Raw genomic sequence first — 22,598 nt, 5'->3', positions numbered from 1 at the left:
GTGAGTCTTAAACTCTTTCAAAAGATAGGTATTTAAAAAATGGTCATGCAAACAACCTATTTTCATTTTGTTTTAGAATGTATCTTTTTCTTGAATGCCTCAGTTAGAAGTTCTAATTTTAAAACTTCTTACTTTATGGATAATGCTAATTGAAATAGTAATGAAATTGTTTGAATTATTCAAGCAAAAAATATTTATTCTCTTTGAGTTATTGAGGCTAGATTTCCTCAATGACAAACTTCACAAGATAATTAGTCTCAATTTCTCCTTGCTTTGCTTTAGAACTTTAGGTATGAATAAATGTCTTCATGATAATCCCATAAAAAGAAATAAATTATTGGTAGATACTACAATGTTGAGTGAATCTCAAAATAATTATACTAAGTGAAAAAGACCAGACAAAAATAGAGTATATACTGTAGAATTCATTTGTATAGAATTCTGGAAAATGAAAATTAAACTGTAGTGACAGAAAACAGATTAGTGATTACCTGTGGAGGAAGGTGGCACTAGGGACACAAGATGATGAATCTATTTATGATCTTGATTATGGTGACAGTTTCACAAGTAGGTATATAAGACAAAATTTATCAGATTTTATAGTTTTAATATGTGAAATTCACTGTATATCAATTATGTATCAATACAACGATAAAAATAAGTACAAACTGAAAGTCATGCACAGGGATCTGTGTTAGCACAAACAGAGGGCGTCCCTCTGAAGCTGATGGGCCAAAAGTCTGAGATTTGCTGCTTTATTCAAGCCAGTTGTATTGCCACTCTTTTTGGGAATGGAGTGCCTTGAACCAGGGTCGGAAGCCAGGGCCCTAATATTCTGGAAACAGGATCACGCTTTGAGCCCTGTTCTGATAGCTTTAGACATCCTAGGATACTCATATCCCATATAACCACTGGTTCTTGAAGGCAGGCTGTGGGAACCCACTGGTATTTGCAGAGTAGTGATCTAGAGAGACAAAAAGTGCAGGTAAGTTGGTGCCAAAACTAGAGTGATGTAGGCACAAAATTAGGACAGGTAGTTTTGGGGCCACAGAACACAGCAGTAGAGGAGGGTCTAATTTATGTGACAAATCTTACTTTAGTGAGTGTAATCTTCCTCATTTCAGAGGCAAGGAAAATATCTATAGCTAATCAGGGCACTTTCTGGCATTTCCTGAATTGCTTCAAGTACCCACAAATCATATTGATGTGTCCCAAAAGCATGTATTTAAAAGAGCAAAGAAAGAATCTGTGGGATAATTTAGTGGATTAAATGCCAGAGGCATGTTCTCGAGACACACATTCCATTTCATATATGCTTGACTTCTCTTTGTTGTTAAGATCCATAGATCCTAGTTGCAGTGATTTGCCTAAAGCTCAGATAAAGTACCTAGCAGACCAGCAATGTTCTGTCTCTCCTGCTATAGGGTCTGATACAATTCAGCTGTGGAGGCACATGCTATTTAGTTTTACAAGGTATTATTTTGATTTGTAAAACTGATGAGCTTCTTCAGCTCCAGGCTATTGCACATTTAAATTATTTTCTCAACAAAAAATGAATTAGTACTTTTGCTAGACTGTATGACAAATGCTGTTTTTGTATGGGCTAGGATAAATTATGCATGGTGTTGGAAATTAAATCACATTAAATGTAATTTAGTCCATTATTTAAATTACAAACATTAGTGGTCTCCTTATAGGTATATTTTGAAAGTTAAGCATAGTAGCTATTGTAAATCTACAGGTCAATTTTAATTTCCCCTTGAATGGCCTTATCATTCCAATATTTCATGAGAGATTTCTAACTGGTAATCGTAAATCATCTACAAATATATTAAGGATTCTGGCTGTGATGGATGTGACGGTTGCCCTCTGGGTCAGTAAAACATATTCAGGTGTTGCTGGCTCCTGTCCGATGTTTGACTAGTTGAATGTGTTTCATTCTGCTTTTATTGAAGAGAGAGTAAAGTTATTAAGTCAGACAGATTTCTTGTTTCCATCTTTTCCACTTAATCATTAAAATCAGTACTGGTCCTTTTTAATAAAAATAATCATTGTTTTTATCTTTCCATTCTAACTTATGTTTCAGTAAGTTAAAGTTCTAATAGTTGAATGATATCTTCAAACACAAAGTAAAAAATGGGATTTAAATTGACTTTAATCTGAGACATCCAGAAAAGCATAAGTCAAGAGCAATGTATTGGCACAGGATTGGTGTTGAATGAGCGATCTTGCTAATTCCTCTGTTATCTTCCAATTTGCACATCTTACATTGCCAAAAAAAAAAAAAAAAAAAAAGTGAAGGATAGAATATTGCCTCTTTTTTTTGGCATGTGTGCCTAATTGAATTTTCAATACTTCTTGAGGCAGTTTTTTGTAACATTTAGAGATTTCTCTCCTTTAATCAAATTACTTAATGAGTGATCTTACCCTTCCTGCCCCAGGCACCAGAGGCCTCCATGGTTGGAGTCACAGGGATGCAGAAAACTGGCAGCCTTCTCTGGCAGAAAGGCAGCCTGAGCACACTTCCCATAAGCCTATTCTTGATTCTTTTTCTTTCTTTTCCAAAAACCTCAATTAAAGAAATTGAAATTCAAAGCAAAATCAAGGGCACCTTGATTGAAACAAGACTGAGATAATAGCCTCTAATCTAGAGTTGCTTTTTTTAAAATTTTTAATCTGAATCTTTTTAGTGTCTGATATGTCAGATCACTCAGTCATTGCAGGTTTGTACTGGGGCAGAATATCCTGTCCTACTTGATGTAAAAAACTAAAGGAAGAAAAAAGGTGGAGGAATAGATGGTCAGTCTTAGGAGACCGAAAATATACCCTGAGCCAGATGACCACTACTTTAAAATTGCATGTCTGTTCTTCCTTAGCTATTTAATAAATAGGCTTTGGTGTTAGCCCCACTTGGATTGTAGTGTTTTCCCACTCCTTTGGTGGACTTGGGGGTCTGTGCCCTCTCACTGCCACTATAGATGCTGGTCTCCAATGGTCCCAGCATCCAAAAGACTCTTAATCCAAAAGGACCAAGAAAGGGGAAACTTGGCAAGACAAAAAACTTTTAGACAATAACAGCTGGACTCCAGCCAAATGCCACAGGATACGCTGTGGCTCCACGCCCACCCGTGCTAGCAAAGGCCAAACAGAGAGTCTAGCCTTGTGAGACTGTAATGACATCCCCAACACTCCAAGTGGGATGATGTCAGAGGAGGCGAAGTAAGGAGCCTAGGCTGTCATCTCTTTCCCTTTGCCTGGAGTGGCCTCAGAGGAGACCTAGAAGAGAGGCAGGACTTTCAACTCAACTTTAATGGGGCCGTTTCTGCTATAGTGAACTCCTGAAAATCAAAATTTAAAAGTGCAATACCACTTGTAATTGCTCAAAAACAATCAAATACCTACTTAGATATAAATTTAGCAAAACATATATAGAGACATGCCACGTTCATGGTTTAGAAGACTCAATATAATAAAGATGTTAATTTTCTCCTATTATTATACGTGTTTAATATAATTCCCATGGAAGTCTCAGGAAGATGTTTTGTAAATAAACACAATTATTCCTCAATTTATTGGACAGGTGAAAAAAAACACACAACTAGAATAGGTAAACAATTTTGAGAAGGAAGAGTAAAATAGGAGGAAACTACCCAATTTCAAATACACACACACACAAGCACACACACACACACACACACACACACACACATATACACACAATGACTATCTGGAAAAAGTCTAGCCATTGTTAATATGAGAATGGTTTGCATGACACTGATGTAGCCTGACAGCCAAGGACAGTGGACTGGAATGGCCATGTGTAAACAATGATGACTTCACTGTATTAGTCAGTGGGGACAGTACATGACACTGAGTGTGTGTACTGTGTGGCCGTCGCATTCAAAATGACAGGGAGTAGAGCAACAAATCTGCATCAAGTTTTATGTTAAGCTTGAGCATTCCTCCATGGAAACTATCTGGATGATTCAAAAGGCTGCAGATATAGGCAACTGTGATTGGCAGTTTCATCATGACAGAGTGCCTGCTTATGCATCACATCTCATGTAGAGTTTTTCAGCAAAACATCAAATTACCCAGGTGACTCAGCCCCCCTATAGTCCAGATTTGGTGCCCTGCGACTTCTGGCTTTTCCCAAAACTATAATAACATCATCTTTGAAAAGGAAGAGATTTCAGACAATTGATGAGATTCAGGAAAATATGACTGGCAGCTGATGGCAACTGGGAGAACTGTGTGAGGTCTCAAGGTGCCTACTCTGAAGGAAACTGAGGCCTCATTGTCCTAGGTACAATGTTTCTTGTATCTTACAGCTTCTTTAATAAATGTCTCTATTTTTCATATTATATGGTTGGATACCTTCTGGAAAGACCTCACCTGAGGATATGTTTATTGATTTGGGAGAGAGAGAGCGAGAGGGGGAGAGGGGGAGAGAGAGAGATACACACATACAGTAACCAAGACTATACGCTGTTGAAAGCAGGATAAACACATGGATGAATAGAACAGAATAGAGAAACCAGAAACACACTTACACAAACATGCCAAATGTTTCTTGACAAAGCTGAATTGTAAACAATTTAATGGAAGGTAGAAAGATAGTCTTCTCCATAAATTGTGCTGGAGCAAATGGACATCCACAGACAAAAAAAAAAAAAAAAAAAAAAAAAAAAGAAACTTGATAAGTCTCATAGCTTATACAAAAAGTAATTCATAATGAATAATGAACTTTAAATGTAAAATGTAAAAGTATAAAAGTTTTAGAAAAAAGCATGGAGAAAATCTTTGGCATCTAGGACTCAGCAGAGTTCTTGACACCAAATGTGTGCTTTATGTAAAATAAAAAAATAAATTGGACTTCATCAAAATTAAAAATTTAATCCTCATTTGATGATATATTTATTGATTTGAGAGAGAGAGAAAGAGAGAGAGAGAGAGACATCGATCAGTTGCCCCCCATATGCACCCCATTTGGGAATCAAGCCTGTAACTCAGGTATGTGTTCTGACAAGGAATCAAACCTGCTTCTGGTGTATGGGACAATGCTCCAACCAACTGAGCTACCCAGCCAGGGTCAAAATTAAAAATTTTACTTTGTGAAAGACTCAAATAAGAGGATGAAAGATAAGGTACAGACCGAGAGAAAATAATTGCAAACCATATATCTGAATACAGCACTAGTATTTAGAACATGGAAAAAAGTCTCAAATGCAAAAGAAAAAAGGCAAATGGCTCATTTAGAATATCAGCAAAGACGAGAAAAGAATTTTTTACCAAATAATATGCAAGTGGTAAATAAGCACATGAAAAGATTTTCAACATCATTAGCTATTAGCGAAATACAAATTAAAACTACAATATTATTATAACCTATTAAAATGGCTAACATGAAAAATAGAGATAACACCAAATGCTGGTGAGGGTGAGGAAAAATATCACTCATACCTTGTTGATGAGAATAGAAGTACTGCTACGGTGGAAAACAATCTGACAGTTTCTTAAAAAAACTAAATGTGCAGCTATGATACAGCTAATTCTGGGTATTTATTCCAGATAAATAAAAAGAATGTTCACAATAAAATACTTGTGCATAAAAGTTTACAGCAACTTTATGCGTAATAGTCCATATAAGCCAAATGTCCTTCAACAGGCAACTAGTCAAACCTTGGTAATCCATACCACTAAATACTACTTAGTAATAAAAAGAACAAACCATTGGTATACACAAAAACTTGGATGAATCTTCTGAGAATTATGCTGAGTGAAAAAAGCCAGTCCCAAATTGTTGTGTATTATATGGTTCCGCTGAAATGATCATTATATTGTAGAAATGAATTACAGGTTAGTGGTTAAGGAGGGGGTGGTATCAGGAGGAAAATGGGTCTAGTTATAAAAGGTAACTTGAGGAATTCTTGTGTTCATGGAAATTATGGTTATGTTTTGTATCTTGACTGTATTAATCTCAATGTCCTGGGTGAGATATTGTACTATATATAGTTTTGTAAGATATTACCATTGGGAGAAAACTGGGTAAAGGGTATTTATAACAAACACATGTGAATCTATAATTATTTCAAGATAAAAAGTTTATTTTAAAATGATCATATATTATATTCTCTTCTATATTTTTTATTATTTGTTCCAAGTAAGATCACCTTTGCTTCCTAATAGATTTAAAACTACTGAGAGTAGGATCTATCTTGCTAAATCTTATCTCTGCCATGGTGTTTGGCCCAAAGTAGACATTCAGACAGCCTCCACTAAGTGAATAAATATTGTTGAATGAATGCTCCTCTGAGCCTAGGAGAGATCAATAACAGCATATGGCTTGAGTTTATTTGTCAAGCCAGATGGAGGAAATTTGGGGGCAGCTGTACTTTTAGCTCATCCCAATATCCATGTCATTTCTCCCAAGAACAAGATACAGGAAACAAAGCAACACACGGTCACAGTAACTATGCCCAGACAAACCCCACTCTTGTAACACTTCCCCCACCCCATTGAACTGCTGAAGAAAAAGAAGAAAATGAGATTGGGTAAATATATCTCTACAATCTTTCTCCTGCCTGGAGAAGAAGAGGAGGAAGTCATCTCATAAAGTAATGCAGCAGGAAAGTTGATATAAACCCAATTTTCCAACTTGGAGCTGAAAGCAGCTGAGCAAGAATTTCTCTATTATTTCTCACTCTACTGTCTCTGCAGCTTCCAAATTAAATGATCATGAACCTGTGTGCTTCCCTGGTCTAAGTACAGGCCCTTAAAGGGCCTAAGTGAGCTGTATATAAACCAGAACATTTTTAGAGCATAATTAATAATACAGTAGTCCCTCTCTGTATCGCAGTTCACTTATCGTGGCCTCACTGTATGACGGGATTTTTTAAAATGTTATATTTAATTATTTATCGCGGATTTTTCACTATATCGTGGGATTTTGCGTGGTACTGTATACATATGTTGTTAAAGTTATGTAGGTTTAAGAGTGTAGAATATGTTTAAGAATATAAGTAGTGTTTATAAAAGTGTGGAAAAGGTTAATAAGGGAGTGGGAAAGGTTAATAAGGGACTGGGTATGGTTTATAAGTGTGTGGGAAGGGTTTATAAAGCCTTAAAATATATATAAATACTAAAATAAATGTAAGGTTCCTACTTCGCAGATTGTCACCTATCGCGCGGGGGGGTGGTGGTGGTGGTGGTGGTTCTAGAACGTAATACCTGTGATAAGTGAGGGAATACTGTATAGCTTCTTTTTATTCATGTTTCTCAGGCTCAATTTAGGGAAATCAGGTTTTGCCCTTTTTTTTTCTCATTTGTTATTTTTTTTATCTCTTGTTGCTTATATTTTAGGTTTTTGTGTATGTCTAAATTAAATCTCCATATTTGTCTCAATACCGGCAAGAGTAAAAATACTAATGGGTCCTAAAGTATGTAATGGCTAATGACAATAAACCCAATAGAAGGTCACCTATGTTGTGGCTAGCTGTATAGATGGCTAAATTAAGATACGATTAGATGGATATTTATAGATTAGATATTAATTGGTCCTTCATTAAATGTCCCATATTATAAAGTGTTAATAAGGATGAATAAGACATAACTTTTTTTCTTTAAAGAGCTCTCAGACCAGCAGACAGATACATAAAAACAATTACAACACTGTAATAAGAGCTATAACAGGGGTGTGTTCATAGTGTTATGTAAACACAGAGAAAAGAGAGACTAACGCAACCTGTATGTAGTGGTTAGTTTCTAAGAGTCATAGAATCCTGTGGTTTTCAAAAGACCTAAGTTTGTTTCCCAGCTCCAAAATGGTCTCTTTACTCAACTGTGAGCAATTACAGGACACCAGGTTGTTTCAAAATTTAGGGCCTGAAGTTCCCAATATATGTCCTGTGCCTGAACGTACTTGAGGTCCAACTATTTCCAGGGACAGCACTGAGAAACTGGGTGAAGTTATGAGTTCAGACTTTGGAGCCAGGCTCTTCGAATTCAAATCCCAGCTCTGCTGTTTATTAATTGTTTGACTATGAGCAAGTCATTAACCTCTCTGGATTTTATGGTCCCCAATTGTAAAGTAGAATTATTAGTACACTTATCTCTCACTCATTTCTTAAACGACTCATGAATTTAAATGTTATATCATTCACCTCATTCATTGCATTCTTATTCTATTACTTTTAAACATTTATGTGACCTTTAGCTGTATAATAATAATAATACATTCTGTTATTTTATAATGGTAATCCATAATTGGCTTGGTTCTTCATCCATTGTATAAGATAAACTTCAAGTTTCTCAAATATCTCATGCAACTTTTCATGACATTATGCAATTTTATAGAACATATATATCTACATACATATTTGGTGAGAAGCAAATAAACTGGAAGTTATAGCATTTAGAATCCTGACAGAAAATGAATAACACACTGGATTTGGATAATTTGAAACCGTTTTTAAAAGGGACTATTGATCCCTGGATGGTGTGGCTCAGTTGACTGGAGCGTCATCTGTACCCCAAAATACTGAGAGTTTGATTTCCTGACAGGACACATACCTGGGTTGCAGGTTTGATCCCAGGTCTGGGCGCATAGAGTAGGCAATCAACCAGCTGGTGTTTATCTTTCATATTAACATCTCTGTCTCTCTCTCTCTCAAATCAATAAATGTATCCTTGGGTGAGGATTAAAAATAATTTTTTAAAAAAGGGACAGTTGACAAGGATGTGGAAAGGGTATAGGGAAACCACAAGGGATAGCATGGCACCCAGGGAGCCACTGCCGCTCTTGGACCTGAAAGGCAAGGGGAGGAAGCAGTCAGCAGACTTCAGAGAGGGCCCCTTGACAGGAGCTCTGGTAGGCCATGGCAGCCCAGTAAATACAGACTTTGGGGGGAAAGGTAGCCTGCTCTCACTCTCCTCTTGGGACCCTCGACAGGTTCCCCAGCTTCCCAGAAGAGCACAGAGCAGGGCTGAGATGACTAGAGGATAGTTCTGGAGGGACAAATGAAAGAAAACCAATACAAAGACTAGTTATTTTGTGGTGAAATTTTATTGCAAAACAACAACAAAACAATGAAACAAAAACAAACTCAAGGCTGACTGAATTTGTTACTAACTGGCCTCCAGGGCTGAATTCAGACTCACAGAAAGATAGGGCAAAAGCTCAGGAACCTCTAGGAAAAGCATCCTTTTTAATTTTCATGTCAGATGTGGCCACAAGAGACAGTCCACAGGGAATGTCTTCTTCAAAATGTATAACCAGGAGGCAAATGAAATCAACAAAGAGGATTTGTCCAATGGGAAGAGTCGGCATGATGCAATATGGGCTGTGTATTTCCCAATCACGCATTTCTAAATGGGAGTTTTTATTGTAGTTATCTTGTTTCTTCCCCCACCTTTGTATACCAGTATATCTTCAATTTTAAAATTAAATTTTCCAGGTTACATAGAACCACAGCTAGAACTATTGAAGAGAACTGGATATCATACAGAGATACTGGATTCAGTTACTAGTGTTGTATTCCTTGGGGGAAGAAGTGAATGTATTCCACATAAATATAAACACAAAATAAGAAAATGTGTGAATGTTGCATAGCCAAGGGATTGACTGTGTTGGGCACTATGGATGCCTGTCCGAGAGCCTTCCACAAACCCCATCTCCCTTGCCTTTCTCTGCTAAAGAGACTGAAAAGCTAAAATATACACCTTTCTAGACTTCCTTGCAGCTCTAATTAACATTATTGGGTATACTGAAACGTGGAAGGAAGACTCTAAGGATGGGTTACTATTCTCTTTCTCCCCAAAATGTAAACATGATGCCTAAACTTGGAGCAATCACCTTCTGACCATGAGGATGACTTCTGCATATTCAGAATCACAGAGTAAAATGATGAAACCTGGTTTCCTGATTACTATTGGGCAAGATTTTCAGCCAGTGTAATCATAATTACTACACACTTAACTCATATAATGGCTATTCAGTTGGCATTTTTTAGCCATAATAGCTATCTAAAAGTTATAACATTTTTGAACAAAGATTCCTGTTGTTATTTTTATGGTCTTCATGACTTGTTCACCCCAAAACACACAGAATAGGTATGCTATAAGAAATGACAGTTTGATGGTACAATTTCAAGCAAAAACATACCCAGATAATATCAAATAGACCAAATATGAATTGTGCACCACGTTGAGAGTGTTAAATTCATTAAAATATGTAAATATTTATAACAGTGGCTCCCACATAACACAAACTGGGCCAGTTTCATGGTCATGGGCCTGGAGTCACACAAGGTCTTGTGCTTGGAAGAGTCCTGTGCTTGGTTTAATGCTCTGCTGCTGCCCTCTTGAAATAATTTTTATCTTTTTAAAAAAGATTTTACTTATTTATTTTTAGAGAGAGGGGAAGGAGAGAGAAAGAGAGGGAGAGAAACATCAATGTGTGAGAAAAACATCTATCAGCTGCCTCTTGCATACCCCCACTGGGGACCGAACTCACAATCCAGGCACGTGCCCTGACCAGGAATTGAACCTGTGACCTTTCGACTTGCGGGATGATGCCCAACCCATTGAGCCACATCAGTCATGGGATGATGCCCAACCTATTGAGCCACATCAGTCAGGGCTGAAATAATTTTATCTTGAACTTTTGTATTGTAAATAAACACTAATGGATCAACAGAACATGCATATAAGCAAAGGAAATATGTACAGCCTCCATTCTTTGCTGCCTTATTTGCATATTGTATGTGTGATGACTCACGAGCACAGAATTCTGATTACTATGTGTGGGCAATGAGCAAAACTCTAAGCAAGAACAAAGTAAGAATGTTACATCTAAAACTAAGTACATGATTGCATTGATAGCTCCATAGGCCACGCTTTCTGTCTGAACCTAAACTTGCTTTGAATGTAGAAAGAAGGCAATGTCATTTCAAGAAATATGAACAACCAAGGAGCCCTATCATATCTTTCCAATTTCCCTGTATTAGCCAACCACTTACATGGAAAATTATTTACAATGACAGTAAATGGAAAATTTAAAACACAGGACAAATTGAGGGACTGCAGAAGAAAAAAGAAGCTCTATATTTTAGTACCTTTAGTAGCATTCTTTTCTTTTTTTTTAAACAATGAGCCCTTCATTTTCATTTGTACTGGACTTCACAAATTATGTATCTAACCCCAGATACAATGTACATTTACACATAGCACATACATGAAAACTATAATCTAGCTATAATAAACACTAATTACATATCCAACTAACAACAATGCCCCAATAATTGGCCATCTAATAGAGGTGAATGAAAATGCAACTTTGATAAGAGAACTTGCTCTCTTTATAGTGTATAATTTAGCGAATTTTCTGTAATATCTGGGGGAAAAAAACAAATTCTCTCTCCAATCTAATGCCAGGGAAAGAAAAAGCAGAGAGGAAAGAGTCCAAGTTTGGGACACTGTGGGTCCTGGGAAAGACTTGACTTCCTGAGTCCTTCCCAGCAGCTCCTGTCTTGTGCAACAGGGCTGCCCACTCTCCCTGTGATTGGATGTGGCTGCAGAGAAGGGGCAGATTAATGGCTGCTGCCCTACCTCAGTCTGTTGTTTTAAATTGCCCTAAAGCAGAGACCCAGGGGGTATCAGAAAGCGGGCACAGGCATGCAGATCTGTTGGTAGGATAAATAATCTTAAAAATAAAGTTTTATTGATTTGCTGGGGAATGGTGGAGACAGACTGATTTGTTGTTCCACTTATTTATGCATTCATTGGTTGTCTTGTGTGTGCCCTGACATGGTATGGAACCCGCAACATTGGTGTATAGGGATGAAGTGCCAACCAACTGAGCTACCTGGCCAGGGCCTAGGATAAAAAATTTCAAAGGCCAGGTTCTATCTCCAAAGCCTATGACTCAAATGGATTTGAAGCATTGGATAATAGCTCATGCAACTGAAGCTACAAAGTTTTTAGAAGAGTTACATGGTCAGAAAACCCCTAAGTACAGCTATGAACTTCCTTAAGCCACCAGAATTCATATCAAAAAAAGTGGTCTCAGTAGGAAGCACAGTCACCAGATCAGCCCTCATTTCCACTGTAGCTCATATATGCATATGCATTTTGATCTTACCAGAACAGTGGAAACACAGCACAAAACTAACCAAACTGTCTTTATTTTGCTTTTTGATACATGCATATTCTATCAACATTCTCTATCTTCAGCTCACTGTTGAGGGAAGGAGGACAGAGAGGAAAAGTAACCATGGGTTGCCCTCTCTTTATCTTTCCTGTTTTGCTGTTATGCACAACACCCCTCACTCATTAATAAATAATTTTCACAATTCCAATGGATTGCCCTAAAAATCAAATGGAAAGTCAGTTTCAAGTACTTTTGGCTTTCTGCTCAATCACTCTAAGATTTGAGAGGCTTTTCTGAAATAGAGAACTAATGCTGAGGTCAGTCTCCTTTCTGCAATGACTCATCACTGGGATGCAGGCAGGACCAGGCTTGTCTGCTGAACTGGTAGGGCAGGCCTGCCAGAGGGTTCACTTGGCTTTGTTTGAAAAGGAGAGAGGCAGGGTGCCCAAGTCTCGGAGGGAAGGAGATGTGGGGGAACAGGAGAGTCTTGGTGACGTTCCCTTAGCCAGCTGTACAGACTTGGGATTGAGCCTATGGAGACAATGACTGCAGGCAAAAGCTGAAGGAGCTGCTTTCCTAAGGGACTCTGTGTGACACATGAGGATGTAGACAGTGCTGCTTCTGGGCCTGGGTAAGGAGGAGACGCGTATTCCCCCGTTAGGCACAGACCACAGCGTGTCTTCAGAACACTAAGGACTGATTTGCAGCTCTTGGGGTTAGGAGGCAGCACCTCTGGCCAGGACATCAACTGAGTCTCCATGGACTTCTGGGTGGACCTCATGGACAGTGGTGGATACCAATAATCTAGTTCCTGGCAAACTTCCCAAGGGGGGTTAAACCATATATCTTCTATGTCCAGGTTCTCTGGGTGATATCCAGTCCCCTTCCAAATGTAGCTTTGCAGATTTCACCATATCAAACAATCCTATATAAAATAGCAGAGTGAGCAGAATAATGTCAATAACAACTCCCATTTGGGAAGCGAGAGAATATACTAGTCCCTGGACCAAAGAATATATTCTCTCCTGCTGGATAGGAATAGCTAAGACTCCTTGAGTCCTGCGGCTACCTGCCAGCTGCTCCAGCTTCTGATTTTGGGGGGTGGAAATCTCCTTTGCTCATTGATTTCCATGATCACTGGTTCTGCTTTCTGAAGATCTCCTTGGTTGGAATTGTGAAGATAAAGTGTAGTCTACGTTCCTTCCCTATGCTGGTCTGTGAATGGTGGTGGGAAAAGATGGAGAGATCAAAATTTTCATTTTTCACATACAGGACTTGTTCATACTGTGTCTAAAAAGAAAACATTTTAATCTCTGGAGGGAACTGTCAATCTGTGCGATCCGCTTAAGCGATCATCCAGAGGTGAGGAGCGAAATCTGATGGGAGATATCTGAAGATCAAAGTGGGAGGAAAATGAAGGGGCTTCTTGCCTGCATCCCTGGAGTGCAGCATCTCCTACAAATCCGTTACACCTGGGATGCTGGGGAGCAACTGAACGAGAACTGGTTAGCACGTGTCGATGTCAAGAAAATGTCTCACTAGGGAATGTTAGAATTGATGTTTGCAATGTTGTATTTCAGTATTAAAATGACAGCATAAGACCGGAAGGCATTAAACATGGATCTTTTTCATAGTTTCAATTGATGACAACCAAAATTATTTTCCTACCTTGGTAATTTATTCCTTTGGGAGAAAGAAAAAATCTAAGGACTTGCTTTTTATACTTAACTATCATAACTATTTTCTGTGTTATTTCATATTCTTTTGAGTGCAGTTTTAAGTGACTTTATAACTATATAAGATAGATTACTGTCACTTTTTCTCTTATAAATAACAAAACATGTAGATAGAACTTTTTCAAAAAATTTAAAGCTTACTTCCTTTTGGTATAGTCCAAGACCCAGTTAAACCCTTTTAAACCTCATGATTGTTTTATTTAGAATTTATGACAATTCAAGGGGTAATTGATTCTTATTAATTATGACAAAGTAATTTTTTGCTCTGTGAATTTCAGGGCCTTTCTGGTTAGAAAAGGCAATTTAGTCTAAAGCTGATGGCTTTTTCTTTTTAATCAAGAGCTCATAAATTAAGAATTTGTTCCATGAACCTTCAACTTTTGGCTTTAGCAATAATTATTTTGTTCTAAATGGCTTGTGTTCATTGTTCAAACAATACTAGCTTATTTGTTCCTTATTATTATATTATATGTGCTATATTCAGGACAAATTGCCTTTACAAATATTTTGTAATAAGGAATTCTTATTTGGGAGAATAGCCATTTTCTTATTGTTGCCAGTTTGTGAGATTTTGTTTTAACATGTGTATAGTTCAAGACTCAGGGTTGTTTTAAGAATCCACAATAATTTTAGTTCATTGGCTAGATAGCTCTGTGGAAATAAAGTTGCTTACACTATATATGATAAAGTTTGAGTGGTAAAGTTAACACATCTAAATTCTCTCATATTTAATAGTAAAATAATATTACATAAATTGCATGAACAGAATTAAACAGAAGAATGGCAGGCTTCTGCCTCAGAGCCAGTCCCTTCTAGGGCACCCAAAGAAAAAAATAACACTGCCACCCTCTGCTAGGCCTGCCCGATCTTAGGCTGTGCCTGGAGTTTCTTCTCTCATCCAAAATACTGTCCTTGGGGGAACGCAGGCAGCTGCAGCACAATCATCCAGGCATCCTCGAGGAAGAAGAGCCATTTCAATTGTCAAAGAAGAGAAAAAAGAATAACAATAATAATAAACAATGATGTGTATGTATTTAAGGACCTGCATTTGGTTTCATCATATTTAATGTTTGTAAGATAACCTGAATAAAGGTAACTTAATTTTAGCGTTTAATTTGAATTTCTAATAACATGCCTTTCAGCCAACCCCCTCACCAAAAAAAAAAAAAAAAAAACCAAACAAATAACTGGACTGTTTCCCCAGTTGCCTTTGGCAATAAACCCCACAGTGACTGATCTTCGTGACCTCATCCTGGAATCTGGCTTGAGTGACCGGTTTTAATCAACCTGAAAATAATGACTCTTTGTCTATTGGAAAACAAATGGCGACAGATTGACTCTTTCTGCTCTAACCACAGCTCATCTGACTAGCTTTGACCATGAAAAATCTTAGAAAAGTATGGAATACAATTTGAGGAGTTAGTTGTGTGTGAAAACCTTAATGACCTCAGTCACCTTGTAATTCAACATCCAAGAAGCAGCTGTCTGAACAGATTAGCCATTAAGTCTCAGATGTGGGGTTGTGTGATCTTAGTTTGCATATTTTTAAAATCCGATTTTGCAGAATGCGGGGGGTTCTGTGGGGCAAGCGGGGAGTCTCTGAGCACTGCCTTACTTCTGTCAGGCGGCAGTGCTGCAGAGCAGAGCTGAGCCAGTCGCCAGCAGAAAGACAAAAGGTGGCACTCTTCCCTTGCTTCATATAGCTTTATTAAATTAAAACAGTTTTGTTCTCTGAGATGCTAAATCAACATTTATTGGTGGCATTGGTGGGTAATAAAAACATCATAGTTATTTATTTCTGAAGATAGATATGGCTGTTGCTGGGATTCAGAAAACTGTCAATAAAATAACAAAGACATTGAAATAGTGTTTATTGCTAAAGGAAATTCCTAGAAGAACAGGACAGGTAGAAACTGAGCTATATGAGAGACTCCTAATAGACATTGAATATTAGTATTAGAATCTTGCTGAAAATACATGCTATGATTCCCAGGCTTCCTTGCAACTAGATGAGACCATGTTGTTATGGACTGAATTGTGTGCCCCTCAAATTCATACGTTGAAGCCTAACCCCTCCACTCCCTGTGACTGTTTCTGGAGATAGAGTGGTTAAATGAGGTCTGAAGAATGGGGCCCTAATCCCATCCTGTGGCCTTCTAAGAAGAAGGGATTCTCCCTCTCTCTCTCTCTCCCTCTCTCTCTCTCTCTCTCTCTCTATCTCTCTCTCTCTCTTTCTCTCTCCCTCTCTCTCTCTCCTCGCCAAAGGAGGAGACAGTGAGAAGATGGTTGTCTATATGCCAAGGAGAGCTCCCACCAAAACCCAAATCACCCAGCATCTTGATCTTGGACTTCCCAGCCTCTGGAACTGTGAGAAATAATTTTCTGTTATTTGTACCACCCAGTCTTGTTATGGTAACTTGAGCAGACTAAGACACCATAAGATTAAGTTACAGCCAATGAGTTATGAGCAGAAATAGTAAGAGTAACTTCTGGGTTGTGCCATTAGAGAATGGGCATACCCTTCCTTTCCCCTCCCCCCTTTCTCATCAGTGGGAGTCTGTACACGGTGGTGATCAGCCACCTTGGACCCCTCAGATGAGGACAATGCCCTAGGATGGTTGAGCAACAACAGAGAAGGGGCCCAGGTTCCTCATGCCATGGATCTGTCATCCTAGCTCTGTATTGTTCATGCCAGAACTATAGTAGATGAGAAAAAAACAAATTCATTTCATTTAAGTCAGTGTACTTTGGGTCTTTGTCTTAAGAGCAGAATCTATTTCTTAATTCACACAGTATATAAGACAATTAAGAGGACTGGTTAAAGTCCTAAAAGCATTAAAACCCAAACTTTAGGAAACAACACATTTGCAAAAACAACAACAAAAACAGCAAAAAACAAAACAAAACAAATCATCTCAGGATAGATTAAACTAGTTTGTAATTGCAGCTGTCAATTTTCAGTCTCTCTTTTGAAGCCTGGACTCAAGAATCCTTGGAAAGCTGCCACATGCTACATACTTAACCTCCGCTGTTCCAATTTGTTCAAAGCACCCCTCTGACGCAGCCCAAGGTGTCTCTGCCTGCCAATCCTTTATAAGATGAAGACCTGGGAGAGGATAGGGGAACACATAGTTCAGGTCCTTCACTCTTGACTGGTTGATTCATTGCGATAACAGGAAGTTGAAAACCAAGGATCATGGGTGTGTGAGGTGCCAAAAGAAAAGAAATTTGAAGGTGGATTGGGGAGAAAGTGCCCCTAAGGGATGGGAACAGGGCCACCCCTTATTGTGTAGATTGTGTACTTCACAATTTTAAGTGAGCCCATTCATGAAGGAGTCAGACAATCCTCTGACAATCTTCCAAGTGTTAGTGTAGTGCCTCCAGTCGAGGCTCCTTCCCCTCATTTGTATACAACTGCAGCATGGGCTAGCATTGGTGCAAGGTTGGGTGCTAAAGACCAAGGGTGGGAAACTTCCTGGGAGTAGAGAGAAAGAAGATGGGGATTCCCAGAAAAAAGAACAAAGTTACCTCCCACTTTGTAAAAATCAGTGAGGATTCACAGTGCCAGGAAGGAGTTTCAGAATATACAAAGGGGTAGCATCTAGATCTTGGGATGCTGGGGGTGTAGGGGGGTGGGTTGGGGGGTGGGGGAGGCGGGTATAACAAGAGGGCCAATGATGTGTAGGTGGTAAGGACGCCTACACATGACCATTTTCAGTCATTACATAGGAAATCCTAGACAGTCCAAGCGGTGGTGGGGGAGTGGGGTGGGGAGAGATTTCCATGATCATATTCCAACCATTTATAAAAGCTTATTTTATGTTAAACTTATTTAAAAGTAGCCAGCCCATATATCAGGTATTTTTAAGAGTTGAGGGGAGAGGGAGAGGGAAATGGCAACATTTTGTGAAATTCACTGCCCATGTTTTCAAATACTATCTAATGTTCTACCTCAGAGCTTGTAAACTAGGCTGCTCAGTTCAAATTTGGCCTTGCAGTCATGTTTTGCTTTGATGACATAGCAATTTTTAAAAGAATTGTTATTAGTTGTTGATATTTAAAAGAAATAAATTTCACAATAAATTTGAGATTTGCTAATTCTTTCTTGAAAACTGCAATATGCCACTATTCTGAGCTCACACATTCCCGTAGGGATGTAATCCATGGAGCAGAAAAAGGGCAGCCTCTTATATGCAGCCTCTACTCTTCAGTTGAAGCCAATTCCCAATTCCCACTTGGTCTGCCTCATTTTTGTTACCTGCCTGGCTTCTGTGGGCGTTGGACTTGGCTCCCCCTAGAATCTGAACAGGGAGTCTCTCCCCTCACAGAAGGATACAGCATGTTGCTGGCAAAGTACATGGAGCACATGCTCTGTAAATATTCATTGGATAATGAATGAATGAATTGATCCTGCTCAAGGTTCATCAGAGTCTGATGTCAAAGATCATCCTCAGGCTAGAATATGTTACGGACCAGTGTTTTGATCTTCTTGCTGGGACCTCTGCCTCCAGCCAGGACACAGGAGAACTGTCAAAGTCAGATGTCATGAGTCCGTCTCCAGGGAATCAGCATTTGCAGTTATTATGGATAAATGTGCAGAACTTGATGCTGCTCATTTTTACTGAAATCATTATTTTCTGATTGCCTGCATTCATAGGCAATGGGACTTTGGGGCTGACCTAAGTGACTTCTAGACAGAGGCCTTTCTGTTTGTGTATCTTTGTGAAGCTGCTTTAGATTCTGTTTTTTTAAAGATGACTTAAAAAAAAAAATAGCCTGGTGATCTGATTTTGCTTATCAGCTTATTCAATAATTCTGTGATTTCAGTAATTTCCTCAGGAAACTGTGTTTGATTCCAAATGAAACACTTAAGTGTTTTATCTGCAAGTAACACACCAGGTGTCCTAAATGCACTGACTTTAATTTGAGTCATTTAAGAGAATGGACTATTAAAGAAAAACCAGGAGTGGGGGCATTCAAGAAAGGATTAGTTGAGGTTGTTTTGTAGTCTCAGCAGAAGGAGTGGGTGGGGATCGTGAAGAAATATTTTAATCTTGAATTACACTGGGGTATCCTGGTATAGATTCAAATGCAAAGCACGTTTAAAATGGAAAGAAAATCATCCAATCTATGCTTTAGAGATGACACATCTCTGATTCTGGTTTAATATTTTTGCTGTTCTACTTTGCCCAGTGGTTGTTGATTCTGCTCCTTTTTGTGTAGCTGGAACAATGACAAAAATATCTCTATAGAATTCTGCAGGCTGGTTGGTGCTTCCTAAATAAGCCAGGAAGGATTTTAAACTCCTCCTAGAAGGATACAATATATTAAGGAAATAACACTAAAAACTTCGTTGCCTCATTGCCAAGATCTTTTATGTCCCTGCGTGCTAGGCATATCATTTCAGGTAACTAATAACTGCTCCCTCCTTGTAATTCATGAAACAAGGGGCATTTCCTGTACTCAACCTTGAGTGTGTGTTTCCTGAGGCCTTTTCCAAAGTGCGACACTTAAGTGAGAGAAAGGCATCCCCCGCCCTTCTGAAAGCATTGATTAAGTGTCTCTGATGTGCTTATACCTGGCCCAACACGTGACAGAGAGTGGAGGTTGGAAGGAGCAGGGAAAGGATATAAAGGAGCATAGAGAATATGGAGGATTCCTGTGATGAAATAGCCCCTGGCCAAAAAGCCAGTCTTTGGGGGCAGATAAAATGTACACATTCCATTCATTCAATTTATTCATGCATTCATTTATCCATTATTTATAATACAGCTATTAATTTATTTTTAGGAAAATATAAAATCAAAAGACCTACAACTGACTGGGAAAACAGTGCTGGGTGTATAGAAGCACTCAATACATGTCAGCGGTTATGACTATAAGAAAATAAATGTTAGTATCACAAAGAGCTTTTACAAATTAAACCACTTCGATTGAAGATTGAGCAAGGATTTTGAGTAGGCAAATTCCAAAGGAGGAATTCCTAATCATCAATAAATATCTAAAAATATGCTCAGTCTTGCTAGAGGTCAGGGGAAAACACCCATTTAAACAACAGAGACTCCTTTCTCTCTCTCTCTCTCTCCTCTCCCTTTTTCTCTCTTTCTCTTTTCTTTCTCCCCAGTCTTCCCTCTCTTTCTCTCTCCATCCAATTAAAAAAAAAACACACCAATAAACGATGAGATGTTATGTTTCACACATCAGGGTTGCAAAATTAAAAAGGGCAAGTAAGGATGGGGAGAAATATTTGCTGCAACTTTGGGAAAAGAAATCTGGTGGACTCTTTTAAAAAAAAGTACACAAAGCCTCCTCTGGCTTGGTTCATTGTGGCTTAAACTCATGAGTGCATGGGGTTTGCTGGGGGAAAGTACACACACAGGGCTAGAGCTGTGCACGTTTTGGGAGCATACAAATGCAGGGGAAATCCCTGTCAGAGTTTCCTTGGGGAGTGAAATGATCAGACTTCATAGGGATGAAGATCAGATCTTGGGTTTCAGAAGGATGCTCTGGCTGCAAAGCAGAAAGTGTGGTGGATCATCATGGACTGGAGGCAGGGATTTGAGGTAACCGGCTGTGAGGAAAAGGAGGGCCTGAGGTTGGGGCAGCAGGCCTAAGAGGAGCGAGTGCTATCAAGTCACTCAGGATGTGAAGCCCATAGGCCACCTAAGCGAATACTCAAGAATGGCATGGTAGACGGCAGATGCCCTAGGAGGCAGAGGAGAGAATGGACAGGAGAAATCCAGGAAACAAGGCCATCCTAGATCAATTGCAAAACAGCTACCATTTATAAGGAAGCGCTTCCTCTTATCTCTGTGGTTTGGGACCTCATGCTACCCCAGTGGATTATAGAACTCTCCACCCCAGGCCCTCAGGAAACCTCTCTCCCTCCAGCAGTGCTGCAGGCACCCCCAGTCTCCAGGCATTAAGCTGTGAGCCACTGAAGGGCAGGGACTGCCTCCTATTCATTACTGTGTCCCAGCCTCTAGCATTGTGTTTGTCACAGATTTGGTGCTCAATAAGTATTAGCTTATTCTGTATTTTCACCTAGTTTTTAATAAGATAATTAAACTATAGCCAACTTAACATGTGATCTTCCAGGAGTCAGCTGTTGACCCAAAGGACTGTATTAGTGCTAGTAAAATTTCTGGGAGATGGAGAGCTTTTGGAATTTGTGTCTTCCAGGCCTGTTAAATCATACAACACAGCAATCACCTAGATATGTGTTCACCTGGCTCCACTGGAGAACGTCCCGAGTGCCATGTTCAGTTATGAGAAACCAATGAACTAATCCACAAAAAGATGTTTAGAGAGGGTAAAGTAGAACAGAGAGTCAAGTTCTGTCACGATCCAATTCAAGTTCTACACAGAAGTCACTGTGTGGGGCAGTAGAATCTGGGTATATTTGAGGGCTTTGATTACCCAGACATGGGAAGTTTACATGTTCAGAGCTCTCTAGCTTGGTCCACAATCTCAGTATTTCATACTGAAGCTGATTTGGGCTTTCCACAACCCAAACTTTCCCTGGGCTGATGAATTACCCATCTGATTTCACAGATGATCTCTTTTCTTCAGCCTTTTGGATGCTGCCAGGTCCCCTGGGGCTGGCGATGGCCCTTACTCCTGTTCACACTGAGTGTGCGTTAGTCTTTTCCCTGAGAGAACTAGAACCAACTCCTGAAGGGCAGAGGCCTGTCCTCAGTGATGTATCTTCTACAAGGCTCTGTATTTGGCACACAATGGGAACTCAGTAAGTGTCTGTGGATGTCAATTAGAATGACCCATGGAAAAAAGGAGAGTTTTAGCAATCTCTGATTGTATTGAAGGAATGCTGTCTAGAGACAGAAAGTAAATTCTGAAATCATTGATTTGTTGCTGGTCCCCAAAGAGGCCAGGCTCTTGCCTGCAAGACCCTCTACTTTTTTTCCCCTACAACCATTGCATTTAAATTTTTTTTTCAATTACAGTTTATATTCAATATCATTTGTATTAGTTTCAGGTGTACAGCATAGTGGTTAGACAATCATATACTCTATAAAATGATCCCCTTGATATTTCCAGTATCTACCTGGCACCATACATAATTATTGCAATATTATTGACTATATTCCCTCTGCTGTACTTTACATCCCCATGCCTATTTTGTAACCACCAATTTGTACTTCTTAATCCCCTCACATTTTTCACTCAGTCCCCCAATTCCCTTCTGCCCTGGCAACCATCAGTCCGTTCTCTGTCAGAGAACATCACCTACTCAGAAACAACACCTTCTTCTGTGGTCAATAACCATAACAATATCATAATGGCAGCTATTATTTATTGTTTATGTACCAAGAAGTATGCCTAATATTCTTTGTATATTTTAATTCTATTCTCAGAACGACCCAGAAAGAGGAATTATTATTCTTGTTTCATCATTGATATAAACCAGAGAGTTAAATGACTTGCCCAAGAATAGTGTTGGAGTCTTTTGGTCTCTAAATGAGTGCTTGAGTCTCAATGAGGAGCTGTTTTCTGGCTTCCTTCTGTCCCCATCCCAGGCATTTCCTCAATACTGGAAAGGTAAAGAAGTGCAAGTGAATCATTTATAGTAAAGTGTGCTTAGTGCCCCGATAAAGGGATGCAGACGGTGCTATGAAAAACCAAAGCCAAGATACTTCAATGAGACCAGCATCAGGAGTGGGGCAGTCTTCTCAGAGGAAGAGATCCATGAATAT

At 39.0% G+C, this 22,598-nt stretch overlaps 1 long non-coding RNA gene across 2 annotated transcripts in view; it reads left to right on the top strand.

Annotated features, from left to right (window-relative positions):
• LOC150008821 (uncharacterized) overlaps window positions 1-22,598 on the top strand; it is a 145,443-nt gene that overhangs the window by 106,621 nt on the left and 16,224 nt on the right. Inside the window, exon 3 of one of the 2 annotated variants that reach the window (XR_016511139.1) lies at window positions 13,421-13,808. The exons of the other annotated variant lie outside the window; for it this stretch is intronic. This is a non-coding gene — a long non-coding RNA (uncharacterized LOC150008821). Of the gene's footprint in view, window positions 1-13,420; window positions 13,809-22,598 lie in introns of those variants that run through there. 2 annotated transcript variants of the gene reach the window in all.

The sequence above is a fragment of the Furipterus horrens genome, unplaced genomic scaffold, assembly GCF_987537825.1.
Source record: "Furipterus horrens unplaced genomic scaffold, mFurHor1.1.pri manual_scaffold_5, whole genome shotgun sequence".
In the NCBI taxonomy this organism is placed as follows: domain Eukaryota; kingdom Metazoa; phylum Chordata; class Mammalia; order Chiroptera; family Furipteridae; genus Furipterus; species Furipterus horrens.
Note: the sequence above shows the minus strand (reverse complement) of the source record. Positions and strands in the feature narration are given on the sequence as shown.